The 21,055-nt window shown below is 42.8% G+C and overlaps 1 long non-coding RNA gene across 3 annotated transcripts in view; it reads right to left on the bottom strand.

The window, feature by feature from the left end:
- The window catches only part of LOC108391032 (uncharacterized), a 332,816-nt gene that overhangs the window by 113,917 nt on the left and 197,844 nt on the right, over window positions 1-21,055 (bottom strand). The window contains exon 9 of one of the 3 annotated variants that reach the window (XR_012125171.1): window positions 2,046-2,232. The exons of the other annotated variants lie outside the window; for them this stretch is intronic. This is a non-coding gene — a long non-coding RNA (uncharacterized lncRNA). The remainder of the gene's footprint in view (window positions 1-2,045; window positions 2,233-21,055) is intronic. 3 annotated transcript variants of the gene reach the window in all.

Below are 21,055 nucleotides of genomic sequence, written 5' to 3'. Positions count from 1 at the left end.
CTCAGATTTTTCTATTACATCCCACTGAAAATTGCTTGTCAAAGATCCATTAAACTGGCTCATGACATTAAAAGGTCACAACCGCAGTTAGAAAAACATCAGCTTAACGCAACTGTCTTCTTTCCCAAAGACGAGACCAATTAGGATCTTGTATTAGGGTTTTAGTGTTTTCAAAGTCATGATTTGTTCGAAGACAAGGGGACATTCTGTTACCCAGGAACCACCTGTTCTGAGGGCTGGGTGAATTCTTTTAGCTGGTTTACTACTGATCACACAAAATAAATGAGACGTTGCGCACCCCACAGGCACTCACTGCTGCCTGCAACTCAGGTCTCAGCAGACGCCCCGGCAGAGCCCTGGGGGCCTGACCCCTCCCCTTCTTTGGAATTTATCACTTGGGTCTTGAGGCCATTCCCTCCCTGACTCCCACGGTTTTCACTTCATTCTTCTCTCGCGCCCCTCCCCCCCACAATTTCTCTTTCATAACCATTTCTAAACACGACATGAAAAGTAGACTGAGTCAGGAAAAGACTAGAAACCCAGAACCTCTGAGCATAAAATTCACTCTAAAATCCAATCAGGGAACTCAGAGCCTGAGATGTGGGGATGTGACATTGGGTATCCAGTCCCCAGTGATCCATCTATCATTCTCTCAGGTTACAGGGAAAATGCACTAACTGACTGCTTGGATCTTTCTGTAACATTGTATCCACTCTGCGGTTGATATATTGACCATGACATACTGCACTGTTAGCTTTCCACCCTAGTTATAAAATTAAAAAGGGAAAGCAGGTCACACACAGCCTGAAGCTACAGGGTGGATTTGCTTTATAAAATGCATATACTGTAGGACCTAGTTTTGGGGTCTTCTGATGGGTCTGAGAATGCTTGTGATGTGGGGAGGAGGTATTTCCTGAATTGCTTCCTTCCCTCTTAGCTACCCATGGTCACACAGGCTAAATTTACACATTCAGCAGCTAGACATTGGTGTCTGTTTTATTGCATAAACAAGCAAAAACCTCACTGCATCCCTGATGCACTTTTCTATCAGCCTTAATGAGGGGCCAGGAACTCCTTGTTCAGAACTGTGTTCAGTTTCAGGATTTGATGCACTCGGCTGCAGTGCGTAAGCACGTAGGTGTACACAGGCAACTTGTGCAAATCATTACAGAAACACACATCACTATGATTTTCATATTTCATGTTTTTTTTCTTGCCTTAGAAGAAAATTTTTTTAGTCTTACCCAGAGATGCACAAGAGCAAGATGTTAGATTACTGATACACTTTAGCTCCAAACTTTTTCTCCAAAATAAGTCATAATAGTTTTCCTATAGGCTAATTTGTGTGGACTGTAAAAATTGGGCTGTAGGTAGTCTGGGAATGTCAACTGTGTTAAGAACTCAGTAACTTCCTGTAGAAGTGAATAGTACCATCTATGGCATTCTCAAAGTAGGACGCCTGCATTAGGAATCCTGATTCTGACCTGGGAAGTGGTGCTGGTTTTTGAACTGGCCAGGTCATTTCTAATAATACAGGATAAAATCACAAATCCCTGGTGGCTGTGCAGAGAGGGCAACTGAAAGAAGAACTTGTTTCTTGATCCTTGATGTTAGGGGACTCTGTCATATAATATTTAACCGACGTGAGCAAGAAAGATGGGTTTTATAAATTGCCAGAAAATGTGTAACTCCCAAGCAACTTGACCATCTGGGAAGAGTTTGACAGGGCAGAGGGCTACTCCATCCAGTCCAGACCTCAAGAATAGACAGTAACAATAAGTTGAAAATGAGGCATCTTTCCTCAGTTCCCTCACTCACTCATCTATTCATTTATCATTTATTGAGCATCTAGCACCTGCTTAGTTATGGCCCAATCAGGAGACAGAGATCACATCGATAATTTGAATGGGATAACTTTAATAAAAAGAATTACCAACTAGTGAAAAGAGATGAACTACTCAGAGGGGTAAAGAGATCTCTAAAGAATATTGGAACAGCAGCTACTCTCCTCAAGCCTGAGGATAGAACTCAAGGAAGGAGCTTACTTGAGAGAAGGTCTTCTGACCTCACTGGCAAAGGTGTGGTTGTGGCCCACAGGACGGCGGGCGGATGATCTCACGGCAGGGCCTCGGGAGTTCCCCACAGGGAGCAGCTTGCTGGGGTGCCAGCATAACTTGCTGGAGGTTGTGCAGCACTAGGTTTCCTGCAGGAAGCTGCCCACTGGCCACTGCGCTGTAGGAATAAGAAGAGAACTACAGGAATCCCAAAGAAAAGCCCCTTCTTCTTGCAGGATCCCTCCAATGCTCTCTACAGACAAACCGTAAGGTGCATCAGCTGGCAAAGGGGAAATGTGTACAGGCTCCAGCTCCAGTATCATAAAATAAGGCAAAGAAGAATGGATTTGGATCAGATAGGCAATAAATTGGCAACTGGCAAAACCATGATTTAGATACTCTACTAGCCACAGTATTAAAAGATGGATAAATGTGGTCATTGCCCTTAAGAAGATTATAGTAGTAGAGAAAGTCTCTAGATGAAAGCATCAATTTGGGGGGCTTGCTCCCTTTTAAAAATGCTCTTTCTAAATCCCCCTGAACTTCTCCAAAGGCCATTCATTTATTTAAAGTACTTTCTTTAGATTTTAAGTCGTTAATGAATTTAACTCAATGTAATGTACAAATCAATGTAAATCCCACATACAGAAGAAGGTAGCTTTGGAGTCGGGTTGGCAGAGTTCAAATTCTGGATCCTCCATTTCCTGACTGTGTCTTTGGGGAAGTTCCTTAACCTGTCTGCTCTCCACTTCCTCCCCTCTGGAATGAGCAGACATTCAGTGCCAACCTCACAGGCTTGTGGAGAGGACCGAATGAGATGGAGGCATGGAAGTATTTTTAACACAGTACCTGGCATATGATAAGGACTGAATAAACATTTGCTATTATTTTTATAATAAATATAATCACACATATCACATACTGATAAGATAGAGCTAAAAATGATCTTTCAGATTTCCATTTTGGGTCCCAGTGATTTTCTTTATGAATCCACATTTGGAGGGAAATTGCTTCACAGCAATTCATTTGAACAAGGGATAATAACATTGACTGACTCCACGCTTACTTCTATAAGGCAGAGATTATGGGATATAATTGTCTTACTGTAATGTGAGCAGGTTAGTCCACATCTAGGCTATTGTATCTCATTCTAGATGCTGTTTATTAAAAGGAATTTTATAACTTTAAAAAAGTTATGTGAAAACTAATAGATGAATAGTAAGGAACCATAGAAAAAACAAATAAAAAAAAACAAAAGAAACTAAGTGTGTTTAGTTAAGAGAAGATTTAAAATGAGATATTATAATTCTCCCCAGACAGTTCAAAGGTCCTTTTGTTTTCTTGCTCTGGGAATCAAATGAGTATAGGTATTTGGAACCTGACAAGGAAGTGGTTTTTGTTTCAATATAAAGAAACAATTTTTTTCTAACAACTACAGTCATTCCAGCCATGGTCACTAGCACATCCACATGTAGTGACTGAGGTCTGCCAGTCCTGGAGATTTCCATACAGAGCCTGCACGCACGCCTGGGGTCTACTCGGCAGTGTGGCACCCAGGACCCCCTTCAGAAGTGACCCTCCCAGCTGCTGAGAGTATTAACCTGCTGACAGGCCTTCACCATCAGCACCTCGGTGAAGAAAGCTGCCGTGCCCCAGGGCACGCCCCTCCAAGGTGATGCACATAGGTGCCCAACTGCCTGGCCCCTATGCTTCAACTCTGGACAGCCCTGCAGGATCGTCCTGGTGTCAGAAGTTCTCATAAAGTCAGCCGAGGCCTCTGCTGAGAATGCCTCCACCTCTCCTTCTGCCCTAACCTGCTTCCTTCCCGTCCACAGGTGTCCATCCCAAGATCCCTGAGAAACCTCCCGCACGCTGATCTTCATCTCAGGGTCCACTTCTCAGGAAACTAGCCTGTGACAATACCCACCCAGGACACTGGAGGTGCTGCCCTGAGCAGGCTAACCGCAAAGGTCCCCTACAGCCCCGTGACTCTGCGGCGTCTTTGGTCTTTTGAAACTGAATGTTCTAAGTCCGCAAAGTTCATGTACAATCCATGTGGCTGATCCTCAAGAGAAATCTCAGCCTTCTTTCTCATCAGCTGATATCTCATTAGCCTGAGGCCACTTAGGAGGGGCACTTGTTGAGTCCTTCAACTGGTCATTCAACCACTGCCCAGTTTTTCAACAAATATTTATTAAGGCCCAAATATGCACCAGGCATGGTGGGCATGATGGTGTACCAAATAAAGCTCATTTCTGGAGCTTACAGTTTAGTAAGGAGAAGCATATGAACATATTATTCCCCAAATTTCACTTATTTGCATACTGCTTCCAAGAGCCTATATACCCATTGCCTGATCATGGTACTACCAATTCATATGGTTTCTGGAAGGTGAATTTACAGTAGGCAAAAATTTCACAAAAAGATAAGCTACTACCATATATATATATATATATGTATTTTCTAATACACATTAAAATAAACATAAAACTTGACAATTTTTTTAATGAATACCAGCATATCATTTGTCCCATATACATATACCATAGAGTAGGAAGCAATTTACACAAAGGATCACAGACAAATGTAAAATTGTAAGTGTGACAGGTACTTACAAAGGAGAAGTATCCAGTGAATTCAGGGGTTTCACTTACTCAAGGGATTCCCTGAGGAAATGAGTTGATGTCTGACAGAAGACGACTCAGAGTTGACCAGGTAAAGAGGTGGAGTGTGGGGTGTGAAGAACATTCCAGATGGAGGCAGCAGTGTGTGTGCTAAGGCACTGTGGCAGGAGGGAACACAATGCCAGGGAGGTCCAGGTGTGGAAAGCAAGGTGTGAACTGAAGTTAGCCAGCAGGGTAGAAGCCAGTGATGGAAGCGGGAAGGTAGGTGGACTCCATTCTCCAACATCTAGATAGCTAAGTAGAAGCTATATACACATAATCATTCCCACCTGACTCCCACCCCCACCCCACCACAGACTTTTCTCCCCAAATGAATTATAACACTTCTCTAGACCCTCTGCCAAAGGATACAAATAATCAGTATCAGCATACATGTTTCTGGCCTGGGGCTGTGAAATGTATTCCAGACTTGAAACTTTGGGGGCTGAGGTTCTATCTGGTAAATATTTAGATCTTTCCCCAAGGCTTTTATTCATTCCATCCAGCAGGTGGAGTACAGGAAACTGCTTTCTGTTCCCAACCAATCCCCTTGCATCCAAAAGGAAAAAGTTTTGCCAGCATCGTCAAGGGTGAGAAATAGAACAAGAAAGCAGTGATTGTGTATTTGAGTCTCATTCTATGGAAAACATGAACTAATTAGCGTCTTATTGCTGTGCTTCCAGAGATTCTGAACTTGACATTTCTGTCCAAGTTTGGGGAGCTATGCTATTAGTCCAGAAACAAATGAAGCGGCTTAAAAAGAATCACATAACCAAAAACCACATCCTTCACAAGACAGAAAAGCAGAAAGGCAACGTGGAAACTCCTCACCGATGGTGCCAGTTTGAGGGTTTGGGGAGATTTGACTGGCTGGCAGAGGTATGTTCATCTGGTATGCAAACAGATAACATAAACATATTCACATAGATCTAGTGAGGAAAACAACAGACCACATAGAACTGGCTTCTTAAAGTCCTATGGTCAAATAGTGACCTCATAGAAAGAACAAAGAAACCGAGGAGACAGAGAGCGAATAGAGACAGAAGGGATCACTTCCATGACTCCGGATTCTGTAAGAAACACGACGGACTTTAATGACCCTTCTGAATTGCCCTCATTTCTTTTTCTAGAAGGCATAGAGACTTGCCTTCCTGACAACCAACCAAAGAAGATGTTTCCTGAACCCCCGCTACAGAGGGACTGAAACATCTCACAAAGAACTGGGCTCCACTGAGGAATATACAATGTGGCTGGGAAATGCAGTGTAAACAGATTGTTAGTGTGCAACATAGGAGAATGTGCAAAGAAATGTGTGCAGGGTGTTCCAGGAGCATTCGGGGAAGGGGATTCTTCCCAGGGAAGTTAGGGAAAGCTTCCCAGAGGATGTGATGCTTGCCCTGTGTCAGAAGAGATAAGCAGGTGTCCACCAGGTGGGAAAAGGAAACAGGACCGTGGAGTCCCCTGTCCCTCATGGATCAGGCACTGGAGAGTCACCTGTCCTGGGGAGGCAGTCACACAGGGTCAAAGTGAGCCCTGAAAAGCCAGCAGAGAGATAGATGAACCATCTCTCAGTATATAATAGGCATGTATTTTGGGAGCTCTGTCGCGTGAACATGTGAATGATTAAGCACTGTATCACATTCAGCCAGCCAAGTACAAGCAGTCCCGAAAGCCGGGATAGCAGCAGACCCTTGCCCCCTATCCGCCACCCCACCCGCCCCCTCCTTGGAGCAGGTATGCATTGAATGGAATGTCAGGCAGATTACCCAAACCACATTTACCTTCTCTCGCTCTCTCTCTTCCCCCCTCAGTAAAGTGGATTTCTTGTAACTTAATCATTTGTGTGTTATGTAACTTTCCTGCCAAGTACAGGGCACAACCTTGGAGTTACCCAACTTCACCAATAAGTATGTGGCTTTCCTAAGCCTCGGTTTCCACATCTCTACTATGGGGAGAATATTAAAACCTTCTTCATAAGGTTACTGTGAGGATTAAATGAACGAATCTGTGCACACTGCATAGAACACTATTTGATAAAGGGTAAGTGATCAATAACTATTACTGCTATATTATTACTCCAATCAGAGACAGCATGTGTTAGGATACAGGAATACAGAAGAAAATCGTGTGTTAAAGGATGGTGAGCAGTGTAACTAGCCAGAGGTGAGGCTGGTAAGGTAGGTTCAGGGGGATTTGTGAAGGTTCCTGATCACAAGGCTAAGTTTTACTGCACCTCTAGGCAAGAAGGGACCAGGTAAGTCACAGCTCCAGATTTATATTAGACCGAGATGGCTCTGGCCGTAGAGTGGAAACGAAGATGGGAAAAGCAGCCAGGGAGCTACTGCAGGCGCTTGGTCTTGAAGCAAGGAGTGCCTGAACTGACGAACATGGCGGTGGTAGTGGCGGTGGTTTTTTCAATGTGAGCTCCTCCCAGACAGACCCTGAGACCATGACTTGGGTAGAAGTTGGGTGGAGACCCCAAGGAGCACAATGAGAGAGGGGGGAAGTAAGGCAGGGACAGGAGAAGGGCCAACAAAGGATGCATCACTGAGTAGGTCACTGCTGGGGACAGGTGGGGCTCCCTTCCCCTGGGGGCCTCTGAGGGACTGTGGGGAAGACTTCTCAGAATTTCTCCCACAGTGGAAGTGGGGTATTTACCCACTGAGGCCGTCTTTCTCTGGGTGAGGGCTTCCATTGGAGGTGGAAATCCCAGCGCTTCTGGGCTGCTCTCCTTCAGACTGAGCAAGCCTCTGTCCCACCTGAAGAAGTGCTCAGAGAAAAAGAGGGGCAGGCCTGTGAGGTGGAGGCTGTTGGTGCATATGGGGCTTGTCCATCAGGGCTGCATGCAAGCTCAGAAGTGGCTGGAGGGATAGGTGGCAGGGCACGACACGAGGATTCCAGCTGCCGCAGGAAACCTTTCCTGAGTGTGCACCGTGGGCCAGGCATGATGCTAAGCATTTCATGTAAATGCATTATCACAGTCCATCCTTACAACCCCTAGGAGGTGATGGTGCTATTAGTATCCCCACCTGACAGACGGGGAAACCGAAGCACTGAGAGGTTATATGATGTGCCCAAACTCATACAGCCAGGAAGCGATGAAGCCCATGCTTGAGCTCTTAGAGTGACTCAAGAGCCCACACCTCCAGTCATTACTGTATCCTGCCTAGAGAGAACAGCAATGAGCTGGAAAGAAGGGGTGGACCTGAGACTGATTTAGGGCAGTGTTGTTTAATACAGTCGCCACTAGCCATGTATGGCTATTGAATACTTGGAAATGTTACTAGGGCAAGAAAAATTGAAATTGGAGTTTTATTTAACTTAAATTAATTTTAAATAGCCATGCATGGCTAGTGGCTACTGCATTGGACAGTGCAATCTTAGGAGGTGGGAAATCCCTGCCCTTAAAGAAGGTGAGGATGACTTAGAACCTTACCAACATGGTAATGGTAAGATGCACCATGACATGTATCACAATTCATTACAAAGGGTACTTAAAGTACTGAAATGAATGAATGTTTTACTTTTATATTTAAAGTTTTTAAAAAATCAAACCAATACAGGTTCACAGTTTTAAAAGTCATATATTGTTACAAGTTTATAACAACAACAACAAAAGAAAAAACAGTAATCCCCCACCACTACACTCCTAATTTCTGTTCTCTAGAGGCAACCACTTTCCTATCTTCCAGGCATTTCTCCTGACTCTGCATTTCTAAACAACATGTTGACATTTCACTTCTTGATTTTTCTTCACTATTAAACAGTATCCATTGGTTTCATTCTATGGAAGATAAGGATTTTGCTTTTTACCCTACCCACCTGACAGCTATGTATATAATCTCCAACCCACCCCATCCTCCCTATAGTCATATCACTGGTTAGTTCAAGATTCAGTGTTTACATTAGCAGAACTATTTAACTATTAGTTACATATAAACCATACAGATGATCTCATGTATTTTCTTATATAAGTGTTCTAGTTTTCATTCACACCATCTTCAATTTACTTACCACTAAATCAGTCCCAAATTTTCTGACACACTCTAAAAAGCCTCTCAATACAACCAACCACATTGTTTATCAGTTCATCTTTTCACTGAGATGTCCCTCCTGCATCCCTCAGATCCGTGAGGCTGCTCTCAAGGCCTCCTGCAGAGCTATCACTCTGTGAATTCCCTGAATTACTTTCTTGGGATTCCTTGTACCTCTCTCCTGTTTTAGACCTGCTGTTCCTGGATCCCCCTGTAATGCCCTTTCTTGACTGAGCAAACTCCACCTTCCCCCAGCTTTTTAAAACTTCCCCTAGTGGCTTTGTTTACAAATGGTAAATGCAAAGTTACTTTTTAGAAGGACTTTGTGACTGAAAATGTCTTCATTCTAACCATACACTTGGTTGTCAGTCTAGCTGGGTATGGAAGTCTCAGGTGGAAGTTACTCCCCCTCTGAAACATGAAGGCATCGCTGTTCTGTCTCCAAAGCTTACAGTGTCGACGTAAAAAAATACGAGGCCATTCTGATTCCTGATCAACTGAATGTTACCTCATTTCCTCTCTAAAAGTTTTCAATGTCCTCTTTGGCTCCAGCACTTGAAATATAATAATGTGCCTTCATATGGATCTTTGTGTTGTGTTTGTAGTGAGCCCTTTCAGTCTAGAATGCATGACCTTTGGCTCTAGGGAATTTTATGGTAAAATTTCTTGGCAATTCTTTTTCTCTCTTGTACACACACACACACACACACACACACACACACACACCCCTAGTTCTACTTCTCTGAAGAACCCTGATTAATACAATTTGTTAGGTATGAAAATAGTAATATAGTTTTATAGAGAAAAGCCTCACGTTTTGGAGATGCTTGATAAAGTATTTACAAGTAAAATATCATGATGTATATAATTTATAATGGTTCAGCAAACACACACGCACAGATAAAGCAAATATAGCAACACATTAACATCTAACAAATATAGGTGTGGATGGGGTTTTATTGTACTCTAATTTTTTTACTTTTCTATTCAGACTTCCCAGATTGGAAAATCAAATCAAATAAGACATTGAAAAGCTCAGAGCAGTAACTCGGAAATGGCAGTATTGGGGGTTAATCTCATTTCTTGCGATAATCATGTAGATGAGGTTTTTAAAGTCCCTGAAAAGAGCTGGGGGTGGGATCAGTGTACCAGACTGGGTCTTGATTAGAAATGAGCCAGAATTATAATCAAGATTGCTGCTATTCAGGAGTTCCAAAGAGCTGAACTGTCAGTAAAGACACAGATGAGGAATAGTCTATCCCCTGGCTGCAGGATATGGTTGTCATCAGCTCTGTATCATGAGAAAGAAAAGTCTCCCTATAAGAATTTATAATCATGAGCTTGTCTTCAAATGGAATTGGACTACAAATTTATACTACCTGCCAGGCCTAGGAACCCCCAGCCTTAGAAATTAGTATATGGCAATGGTCCATGATATAATTTGAACATAAGTAAAAGCAAACAAAATCCCTCTATACAGATTTTAACCCCCAAGTTAGGGTGCATGGCTCATAAGCTAAAATTTACTTATAAAAAGTTGAATGAGAGAAAGTCAGCAGACACAGCAAAAGGCACAGCTGAACACCCAAGACTTCAGATACCGGAATTATTGGATACTAACTGGATACAGACCATAAATAAGTATATTTAAGATGATCAAAAACATTTTTAAAAGGAACTTATGATGTGAGAAATAAAAAGATATCATGAATATTAGGTGGACTTAATTCAGAAAGCAAATAGAATTTCAAATAAACAACAGAGATACTGAAACTAAAAATTTAATGGGTAGACTACTTCCAAAAGTGTCACAGGAGTGCAGTGGTCATGAAACCCTTCCATACATAACACTGATAAGAATAAGGTTAAAAAAATTTTTTAAAAAAACAACTATTTAAAGGCCCTGGAGAGAATCCAAAAGCAGACAGAAGCAGAAAGAGCATTTACTCTCAAAAAGCTGCCACAGGAAGGGGTAAGAATTGGCAGTTTATGTCTTCCTGGACTAATGATGTCCAATCCTTACAGCTATAGCTGGAAAAAAAACAGCAGTGGAAAACCACAGCCTCACCAGCCAAGATGCCAGAGATCACAGTTCAAGCCTGAAAATGTAGCTAGAAATCTACAGGAAAAGTACTGGCAGCAAAATAACCACAAAAGGAGTATAAAATTCATAGAATAAACTCTGTCCAAATCACAGGCCAAAATCTAAACTATGCATGTGTGGGAGGAGGCTCTAAGGGGCCTGGTGAAAAAGTGAGCAGAAACCAGAAATAAATCTGCTCTTGCTCTTGAATAACACAGCTATGCACAGTCCTGACTGTGAATTTGCTGCCTTTTTTTTTTTTTCTGAGTGAACTTCCCAACCATGAACAAGTCAGGTGCCAGAAAGTTGAATCTTACAGGCTTGAAACATCAGACACAGAGCCCCAAACCATCCAGACAGCTAAAAGTTTGAGGGAAACCTCTAGATGCAAGAAAATAAAACGAGAGTGACCTCCATCTCTGTTGAAATCCTTGACTAGCCACCAAATTACACAGAAACAGGAGAAACTCCCAAATGCCAGGTAAAAAAGTACCAATGGGAGGTCATAAAAACAGAGATATTAGCTGCTGTGTATCATAAAGGTGATGGAGTTTGCACTGGAATCCAGACAAGTTCACTGCCTACTAGAACAAAAAATATACATACCTCAGAAGAATAAAACAGTTGCCATAATTTATCACCTACAAGGCTCAATTTTCAACCAGAAATTACTAGACATGCAAAGAAACATTAACATGTGCACTATACTCAGGGGAAAAGTTAGCCAATAGGAACTGACTTTGAATGGCTCCAGATGTTGGATTTAGCAGACATTGACTTTAAAGCAGTTATTATAAATATGCTCAAAGAATGAAAAGAAATATGGTGTCATACTGAATGAACAGCTAGGAATTCTCAATAGATAAATGGAAACAAAGTTAGAAAAGGAAATTCTAGAGCTGAAAAGTACAAGAACTGAAAATTTAAATGTTCACTATGTGGGGCCAGCCACTTATTGGGGAAGGTGGAAGCGAGAATCAGTGAAGTCAGAGACTGAGCAATATACATTCCCAAACAACAGAAAGAAGAAAGATTGAGGAAAACTGAGGCACTGAGAACCTTAGAGACCTAAGGGAACAATATTCAAATGTTCAATACTTATATAACTAGAATTCCAGAGAAAGAGAAGGGGCCAGAAAAAATACTAGAAGATATAATTGCTGAAAATGTCCCAGGGGCACAAGGAAACTCCTAGGGGTGATGGAAATCTGTATTTTGATTGTGGTGGTCGTCTCATGGGTAAATACATTCATCAAAGCTTAGCTAATGGTACAGTTTAAATGGGTGTGCTTTTTTATACATAAATTACATCTAAGTAAAGTAGTTTAGAAATGTCAATGATGAAATACACTCTCCTTTCCATAAAAAAATCCTAACAAACAGGTTAAATATTACACTGGACACATTCAAAGAGAGAATACGGGTAAACAGACAAATAAATCTGAAGAAGTGAAGTGGAATGTAACACCATGAGATCAATGGGAGGTGAAGAGACAGGGAGAAGAGAATTAGAGGTGGTGCTGTGGTATGGGAGATGAGTGCAAAGGCAGATAAAGGGAGTACTGGAGAGATGTGCACTCAAAATTTTCCACTTTTGATGAAAGACATGAATTCTAAGGTTCAGGAAGTACATGGGATCCTATGCAGTATAAACAAAACTATATCCACAGGTAGACACACAGATGTAGAATGGAAAACACCATGAAGAATATTTTAAAAGCAGCTGGAGGAAAGAGTGATTGCCTATAAAGTGACATTTATACAGGCAGCAGAATTTCAACACAGAGAGGGTGGCAAAGAGAGTAGAATCTTGTCCTCACAGTGCAGAGAGAAAATAAATGTCTACTCCACCCTGTTGGTACCTGGGAACCCGCTACAGAGCCATCTCTAAAGAGCACCTCTTCACTGTCCCTTCACCCCAGTCTGCCAAAATATGTCTCTAAGGTTATTAAGGGACTTTATTTAAACTAAAAGTGCTAATGTGTGGAGGGTGTTAATGATTCAATACTGTGGACTGCCAGTGTTGACCTAAGTCATTTTTACTATAATATTACCTAAATATGCGCAAAGATATAAAACCATGTATAAACTCTTATGCTTATAGTTCTTATACAACTATTAAACAAAAATAAATTCATAAGCAAATATATATGACTTATTTAGAAAGAAACTTTAAAAAATTATAATGCCAGTGAAATCTAGAGTATTGATATAGATGTGACAAATGATGCTATTTTGCTGAGATTAAATGACTGAAATTCTGTTTCACAGCAGAAAGATACAGTTGTGTGTTTTCTCTTTGACTGAAGGAGCCTCAGGCTGCCTGGGTCAATCTCACTGTGTATTCGAGTACTTAACTTAGCTTTAAGTATCCATCCCTCCCTTGTAAAATGAAGACAGTGCACACCTACTCATAGGGACGTTGTGAAGATTAAATGCAATAATGTGAGAAAAGTACACAGCCCAGAGACAGGGACCTAAAAGGGGTTTTATAAATTATTTTTACTTATTGTAGTTTGTCATCTTCGAACTTTGTACCTGCAAAGGTAGCTCTCTTTGCACCTCTTCACCTGCAATGAGGAAGTTAACAATCCCACCAGGCTTTGAGTTTGGGATGTGCCGCTGTTAGTGTGAGCTGCCCGATGACCCAGCCCACACACCGTGTTTGTCTTCAGCCTCCCCTGTGAAGCCGTGTCAACAGCCTTGCCTTGGTCCCAGCATGAGCACAAACCCCCATGCAAACCTGGGGACTGAAAAGATGTGGCCAGACTGAGTCACGAGTGATGGTCAAGCTGGCCCCGAATAGATTTACAGTCCTTTTCAAAGATCCTCCCTGAAACAGAGACACACACACACGTACACACGCCCACCCCACCACCACACTCAGGTTAACAGCTTCCTGTAAATGGAGGGTTTTAAGCCAAAAAAGTCTCTCCAGGGGTGAGAACCTTAGACTTAGTGGCAGGCTGTGGCAGGCTGTGGCAGGAGGTTGGTGAAAGGGAGGGTCTGTCATCCTTTAGGGACAAAAGAATGCTCATCCTCCCATTTGCAACAACAGGGATGGATCTAGAGGGTATTACGCTCAGCAAAATAGGCCAGGCGGAGAAAGACAAAAATGATTTCACTTATTTGCGGAGTATAAAAACAAAGCAAAACAGAAGGAACAAAATAACAGTAGACTCACAGACACTGAGATGAGACTAGTGGCTCCCAAGGGGGAGGGGTGGGGGAAGGTGGGAGGGGAGAGGGAAGGGGATGAAGGGGCACAATGATTCGCAATCACAATATAGGCTGGTCACCGGGACGGTAGGACAGTATGGAGAATACAGTTAATGATTCTGTAACCTCTTACTATATTGACGGACAGTGACCTCACTGAGTGAGGACTTGATAATATGGGTAAATGTTGAACCACTGTGTTGTGTATTTGAAACAAACATAAGATTGTTTATCAGTGATACTTTAATAAAAAAAGAGAAGAAAAGAAAGTACTGGCTGAACTAGTCTCTACAATGCTTATCAAGGGAAATTTAATCAGCAAACTAGCAATATCGTAAAACTCTTCAGTGCTTAAAGATCCAACCATTTCTAAATGACTTTAGCCCCCTACTATATATGCAAATGCAGCTATTTAAAAATAAATTACAGCTATCTGTTAATTAAGGAAAATCTATTAAGCTCTTAGCCCCAAGGGTACATCCTTGTAGGTAATCATAATCTGTTCCCTGTGCTGCATGCTTCTTATGGTTGAGACTGCCCCTATTGCCAATTATTCTAAAAGGGTAAGCAATTAGCTGAGTTATCTGAGTCCAGGTAGGTTCAGACATATCTTATTTATAAAAGCAGATCCTGCAGTGAAAATTTTTCTTCTCACTTGGTACTTTTTGCTCTTATCCTTAAGTCCTTTCCTAATGGAATGGCAAACTCTATAGTGAAATGTAGCAAAGGCCAGAGAAAGTAGATCATGTGAAATACGTACCAAAGACCACTTAGACCCCAGCAAGCCATCACACCACAACCTGACGAGGTTGCACACCTTGGAAGCTAGCACCACCGAGGGCCTCCAGCCCATCACCTGGAGTCCACTTCCCTTATACTCAGTTGTGACTACCTTCCTCCTCCCAGAATACTGAAGCTAATGACCAAAAATATGGCAGAATTCCTCAAATCCTTTAAGAACACCAAGAACAAAGAACAATGACTAGATTCAGACAAAACACCAGATTCTCAGAAACTAGAATTCCCACATCCACTCCTACTCTGCCAATTTAAATTAAAAAATGGGAGTGGCCAAAGAACCAAAAGCAAGAATCAAACAGATAGCTGGGCACCCATGTTCACAGCAGCATTATTCACAAGAGCCAGAATGTGGAAACAACCCAGGTGTCCATCAACAGATGAACAGATGGACAAAATGTGGTCTCTGCATACAAGGGAATACTATTCAGCCATAAAAAAGATTGAAGTGTCGACCAACACAGGCTACAACATAGATGAGCCCTGAAAACATACCAAGTGAAATAAGCCAGACACAAAATGATAAATATTTTATGATTCTATTATATGAGATATGTAGAACAGGCAAATTCACAGACAGAAAGTAGATCAGAGGTTAGCAGGGGCTGGAGGGAATGACGAGTTATTGCTTAATGGTTATCCAGTTTCTATGGAATGATAAAAAAGTTTTAGAAACAGGTAGTAATTAATGGTTGCACAATGTTGTGAATGTAATTAACACCATAGAACGGTAGACTTAGAAATGGTTAAAGTGGCAAATTTTGTGTTATACAGTTGACTCTTGAACAACATGGGTTTGAAATACACGGGTCTATCTTATACACAGATGTTTTTCAATAAATACATCGGAAAATTTTTTGGAAATTGGCAACAATTTAAAAACATTTTCTTTTCTGTATCTTACTTTATATTTATAGCTTACATTATACTTTTTTTATAAAGTCTGTAATACATATAACATACAAAATTTGTGTTAACTGGCTGTTTATATTATCAGTAAGGCTTCTGGTCAACAGGAGGCTATTAGTAGTTAAGTTTTTGAGAAATCAGAAATTCCATGTAGATTTTCAACTGCAAAGGGGGGTCAGCACCCCTAACCCCCCACATTGTTCAAGAGTCAGCTGTATATATTTCACAATTTTTTTTAAATGAGGGACTCAAATCACCAAAAACAGCCCAAAAGTCCTTCAATGGGTGCATGTATAAACCAACTGTAGTACATCCATATGATGTTATAAAATGGAACATACTATTGACACACAACAACTTAGATTAATCCCAAGGGCATTATGCTGGAGCGACAGAAGCCAGTGTCTGGGGATGTACTGCATGGTTCTGTTTCCATGAGATTCTCAAAGACGAGACCATCGGGAAGGAGAACAGATCAGCGGCTGCCAGCGGCTGGGGCTGCGGGGCAGGGGGTGCTTAGGAACAGTCAGCACAGGGAGGTTTTGGAGTGAAGAAACTGCTTGCACCCTGATTGTGGTGGTAGTTTACATTAATCTACACACGTTACAATTTAGGACTACTCATATTTTTAAAAAGTCAAGTTCTTTTAAAAAGTGGGGTAAAAGGAGAAATGGCAGTAGTAACTGGTTTCATTGCTCGTATAACCTCTGATCACTGCTTCCTCTCGAGCCCCACGGTATTTCCCGTGGATTTATCTATCTCTTAAAATACACAAAGATCACAGTCTGGAAAACATGTTTTGCAAAATTACAACGAAGGGTCCACATTTCTATTCCTAGAAGGGATTTTGTTCCCCTGCACCTCATCCATCCACATGCAATCACAGTTTGTCTTTTTAGCCTTGATGCCTTTCCTGGACAAAACTTGATTGACTTGGGAGTGGGGGGTGGGGGTGGGGGGGAATGTGGCTGTGTCCCAGCAATAGAGTGCACAGGGTCCTGGAAACCATTAGAACACACATCTATCATAGCACAATGAGAGGGATATTCAGAGCGCTTCCTCTGAGGTGCAAACTTGGCAAAATGTGTGTTCTCACAGTGCAAGTCTCCTACACTGTTCAATGCTCGTTCCAGAAAATCTTCTGGTTTCATCCATGCGAGGACCTGGAAGTAGCCGATCGCACAGGAGCCCAAGGTAAGGCTTCATCTAATAACTTCACAAAAAAGCTGCAGCAACTCTGGATCCAAACCAATGGTCTAACGAGAAAAATGGGAAGAGAAAGCTCCCAGCTATCTCAGGTTTCCATGGTGATTCATGCTATGCTACACTGGCAGCTCTGGCCTTTGGAAGTCACTGGAAGCCCCTGGGACATTATTTATGGCAGCTACAGGCCCTGGATATGCCCGGGAGGAGCAGACAGAGAGGGACTGACCTGCTTCAGCTCCTCGTATACCTCCTCACCTCCCCTTTTTGTCACCTAGGGAAAGGGAAAGCCACTCATCAGGACTCCTAATGGAAAAGGTGGAAAGCATGACAATGGAGCTGGTTCGCCATCTTTTGACACCTCGTTACCCGCAGCGCTGTTCCTCTGTGGAGGCAGGAGTCTCAGGAATTAGTACTCAGAGTCTGTCCTTAACACTCAAGCAGAAAAAGAAACAGCAACACTTGGACTGAAAAAATCACCCCCCAAATGGCCATAGGAGTTGTGCCAGATCACGAACAAAACAGGAAGGACATGACAAGGAGAGGAAGATCTACTTAGGCTTCACTAAATTTGGGAACACTCACCTACACCCAGAGGAAAACAGAGGAGGAACAGTAAGTAACCTATTTTTCATAGACCTTTCTAGAAAGGGGACGATGTTATGGAACTTCTCTCTGAAGGAGACAACTAAATGAATACCTAGGGATTTGAACCGTACTGTGTACCAAAAGCTGCACATTTTGTGAATTTTGAACTGAGCCAAAGTATGCGTTTTTCTTTTTTTTTAACTCAGCAATAAAACTAATGTTTTAAATACATAAATAAAGCTTAGGGATACGGTTCAAATGAAACCATGCCATTTATTTTCTGTAACTGGTGAACTGAAATATAAAAATACTCACCCAAACAACCAAACTAATACTTCTGTGTGTTTGAGTCTGTCTCAGGTTATGGAAATGGGAGGCTTCATCGGAACAAGGTATCCAACCTCATCTTACTCCTGGAGAATCTGCTAAGACTTAGAAGGAGATGATCCTGGGTGGTCTCACAAAGCCCAAGGGCAGGACCCAAAACTCTAGGATTCTTCTGAATCTCTGACATTCTCATTTCCCTTCCTTGGATGGTCGCCGTAAGAGGAAAGTTGTGGAGCCCAATTTTTTCAACCAGAAGAAATTGAAAGGCCAAAAGACGGATTCTAACTCTTACCCATCTTTTTTGACCTTGAGCAAGTTGCCAGGTCTATGATATTGCTGTCCTGCTACTTGGGTCCCTTCAAAAGGGTCTAGTGGGTACCTTCGCCAATCTGAACAGAACATAAAAGATGCCAAACACGTCAGACATGCAGTGCCAGGTAGTTTACCTCACCTAGGGAGGCATTAGCAGTGTATGTGGACAGATCAGCAGACAAGCCGTACACTAAAGTATGCTGGAAATGCCGACAGCCTTGACCCAAAATATCAAAAACTAGTAATTTGTAGAACAGACGGAGGGCATGTGAATGAGCCAGACACTATCTTCTCCAAGAGCAAGGGACAGTGGCAAAGGCCTGCCACTAGCCCACAGCCCCGACAATCTTTTACAATCTCTTGCTCTGGGTCAGCCTTTCCCCTCTTTTGCGTCTCCCACCCTCCTCGGGTGCCACGGCAGCTCCCGGCCCCTTGAGGGGAGGCTGTTCCTTGCGCCTGCACTTCTTCGGTGAGTTGCAGGCCAGTACGTGCTGCTGCCCACTGACGTGGCCAGGCTGATGGTCAGCAAACACCTGGGAAGTCATGAGCTCTCCCTTCCTCAGCCCCGAATCTAACCCTCCTCCTCATTAACTCATGAAACTTGTGAAGCGAAGAGCCCCCCAAAACGATTCCCGTGAGCTTGCTCAGTCTCACAGTGACCAGATGTCCACCAAGGAGAAGGCAGCCAGAGGGTGACCACAGGGTGCAGATGCCACCCACCACACAGTGGTGCGTGGCCCGCTCACCCCGAGGCCGGGCGGATGCGTGTGGGGAGCTGTGTGCGTGCTCTGGGCGTGCACAGGCGGCAGGTCCCAGGAGGGAGAAGCTGTTCCTTGGAAATCGGACAGGCTGGCCAGACAGTCCACTGTGAGGCTCCAACAGCCTTCAATATTTATGATCAGTAAAATGATTTACAGGTCCTACGTCACTGTGTATAAGATGAGGAAAATTATAAGATTGAGCAGAGTTTACCTAAGTATGGGATATTAGCACTTTTATAGCTTCCTTTAGCAAAGTCACCACATGCTTAAATAAAATACAAAATCTTCTAAAGAATGAGAGAAAAATCTAGAAGGAATCGATGTGGAGCAGTCTCTGAGTCTAACCTGCTGATTTCTGCCTCTCTCTGGGCCGGCCTGCTGCCTCTAGCAAAAGGATAGACAAAACCTCCATCCTTTTTTTCCCACTTAAAAGGCCTCAGATCAGCTGGCAACTTCATGAAAAAAAACATTTATATAATGAATATAAACAAGCAAACAAGAATTAATGTCTTCACAGACTGTATGATGACTTGAAATCTAAACATCATCTAATCACCAACCTCCAACTTTCTAGAAATGAGCAAACAGACCCAGAGAAAGTACGTGAAGGGCCTCAGGCCACAGGGCAGCAGAGGCAGCACCCAAACTTGGTGACTTACTTCCCCATCTTCTGTCCTTTTAACGCTCAAGCTACCACTCATAAAACCAGGTCTGAATCCCTCCCCTTCGCCCTGAGGGTCACACCCCGCGGCTCTCTCCTGTACCGCTTCCCAGAACTGGCTTGGTTCCTCGGCTCCTGGGAATTGGTTTATCCAAATGTCCTGATATATTCAACGCCAAAGCCCCACCCCTCTAACAAACCAACTCTTTTTTCTTGTAAACCTTCCACTCAGTTCTGGTTTCCCACTTAAGCAACACGTAACCCATGCCCGGTTTACACTGGAGTTGCCTGGGCACCGGGGCCGATGCCATTCAGGGTCTGTGAACGGCCCTGGTGCAGGCCACTCCAGCCTCCTCAGCCCCTGGAGGAGTCTATGCTGCGCCTCCCAACAACACAGGGAAATAGAGATCAACATACTGATGCCTTAATCTTACAATAACTATTATAACTGCACATGTATGTGTGTTTATACACCACAAACTCACTCACGCAGTAAGAATAGACATAATGAGGATGATAATTCTTGCTGAATTACCAACAAAAAGGCACTTGACAATCAGGGGATTTTATATGGCATGACGCACTAACCTCAGCCCTGGGCTGGAAGTCATCATCATTTGTTTTAGGTCCTGATTTTGCTAGCCAGAACTCTGAGAGCCCGACCTGCATGCCAGTTCAGGATATCTGGGGAATCAGCCTAGGTCAGCACAGGAATTTTATTTCCCTGGGGCCCCCCAAAAACCTCATAAAATAGCTTTAAAATATCATTAGCTATGTCTGAGGGACAGAGATGAGGGACAGTTTCCACATTTGTAAAAGAGAAAGAGGGCCATTATATGATGTGTAAAATTCCTTTTCTAGAAGTCTAGGTATGGATCCAAATTTTTCTTGGTCTGCCTTGCAGAGAGTATTTAAGGGGAACACTTTTTCTGGAATTTTTGTTTCTGGGTACTTGTAAGGCCACATGAAAGTGAGCCCTTTCCCCATCCGGTTTTTTAAGGGCTGAGCATCCTACCCCTCGCCCTGCCCTTTCCTCCCCCTCCCTCGCCCTTACCACCACTCAGAAGTAAACTACATTTTTTGGTTGAGGGGGATTATACTAGATCATCCCAGAGGCAAGAATGGTCTCTGTTTTGCACCAAAGCAGCAGAAGCAGCCAGACTCAAGAGTGTGGCTGAAATTCTTTGGAAAGTCACGGTTTTGGAGTTTCTGTGTATAGTACTTGAACATCTGTGACCTATTGATGTGCAACACCCAGAACAAGAATGGGGAATTGTTGCCAACCCACAAAACCCTGAAAGCAGTGCCAGGGGCTTCTGTGCCCTCCCTGGTCCTGTTAAAAACAAACAAACAAACAAAATATATTCTTTAAAGGGCATCTCTGGACATCTTAGGGAACTCGTGCCAAATGGATGGCCAAGAAAAGCTACCTGGAAATAGTGA

The sequence above is a fragment of the Manis javanica genome, chromosome 14 (assembly GCF_040802235.1).
Source record: "Manis javanica isolate MJ-LG chromosome 14, MJ_LKY, whole genome shotgun sequence".
NCBI lineage: Eukaryota > Metazoa > Chordata > Mammalia > Pholidota > Manidae > Manis > Manis javanica.
This window is presented reverse-complemented; position numbering and strand designations above follow the sequence as displayed.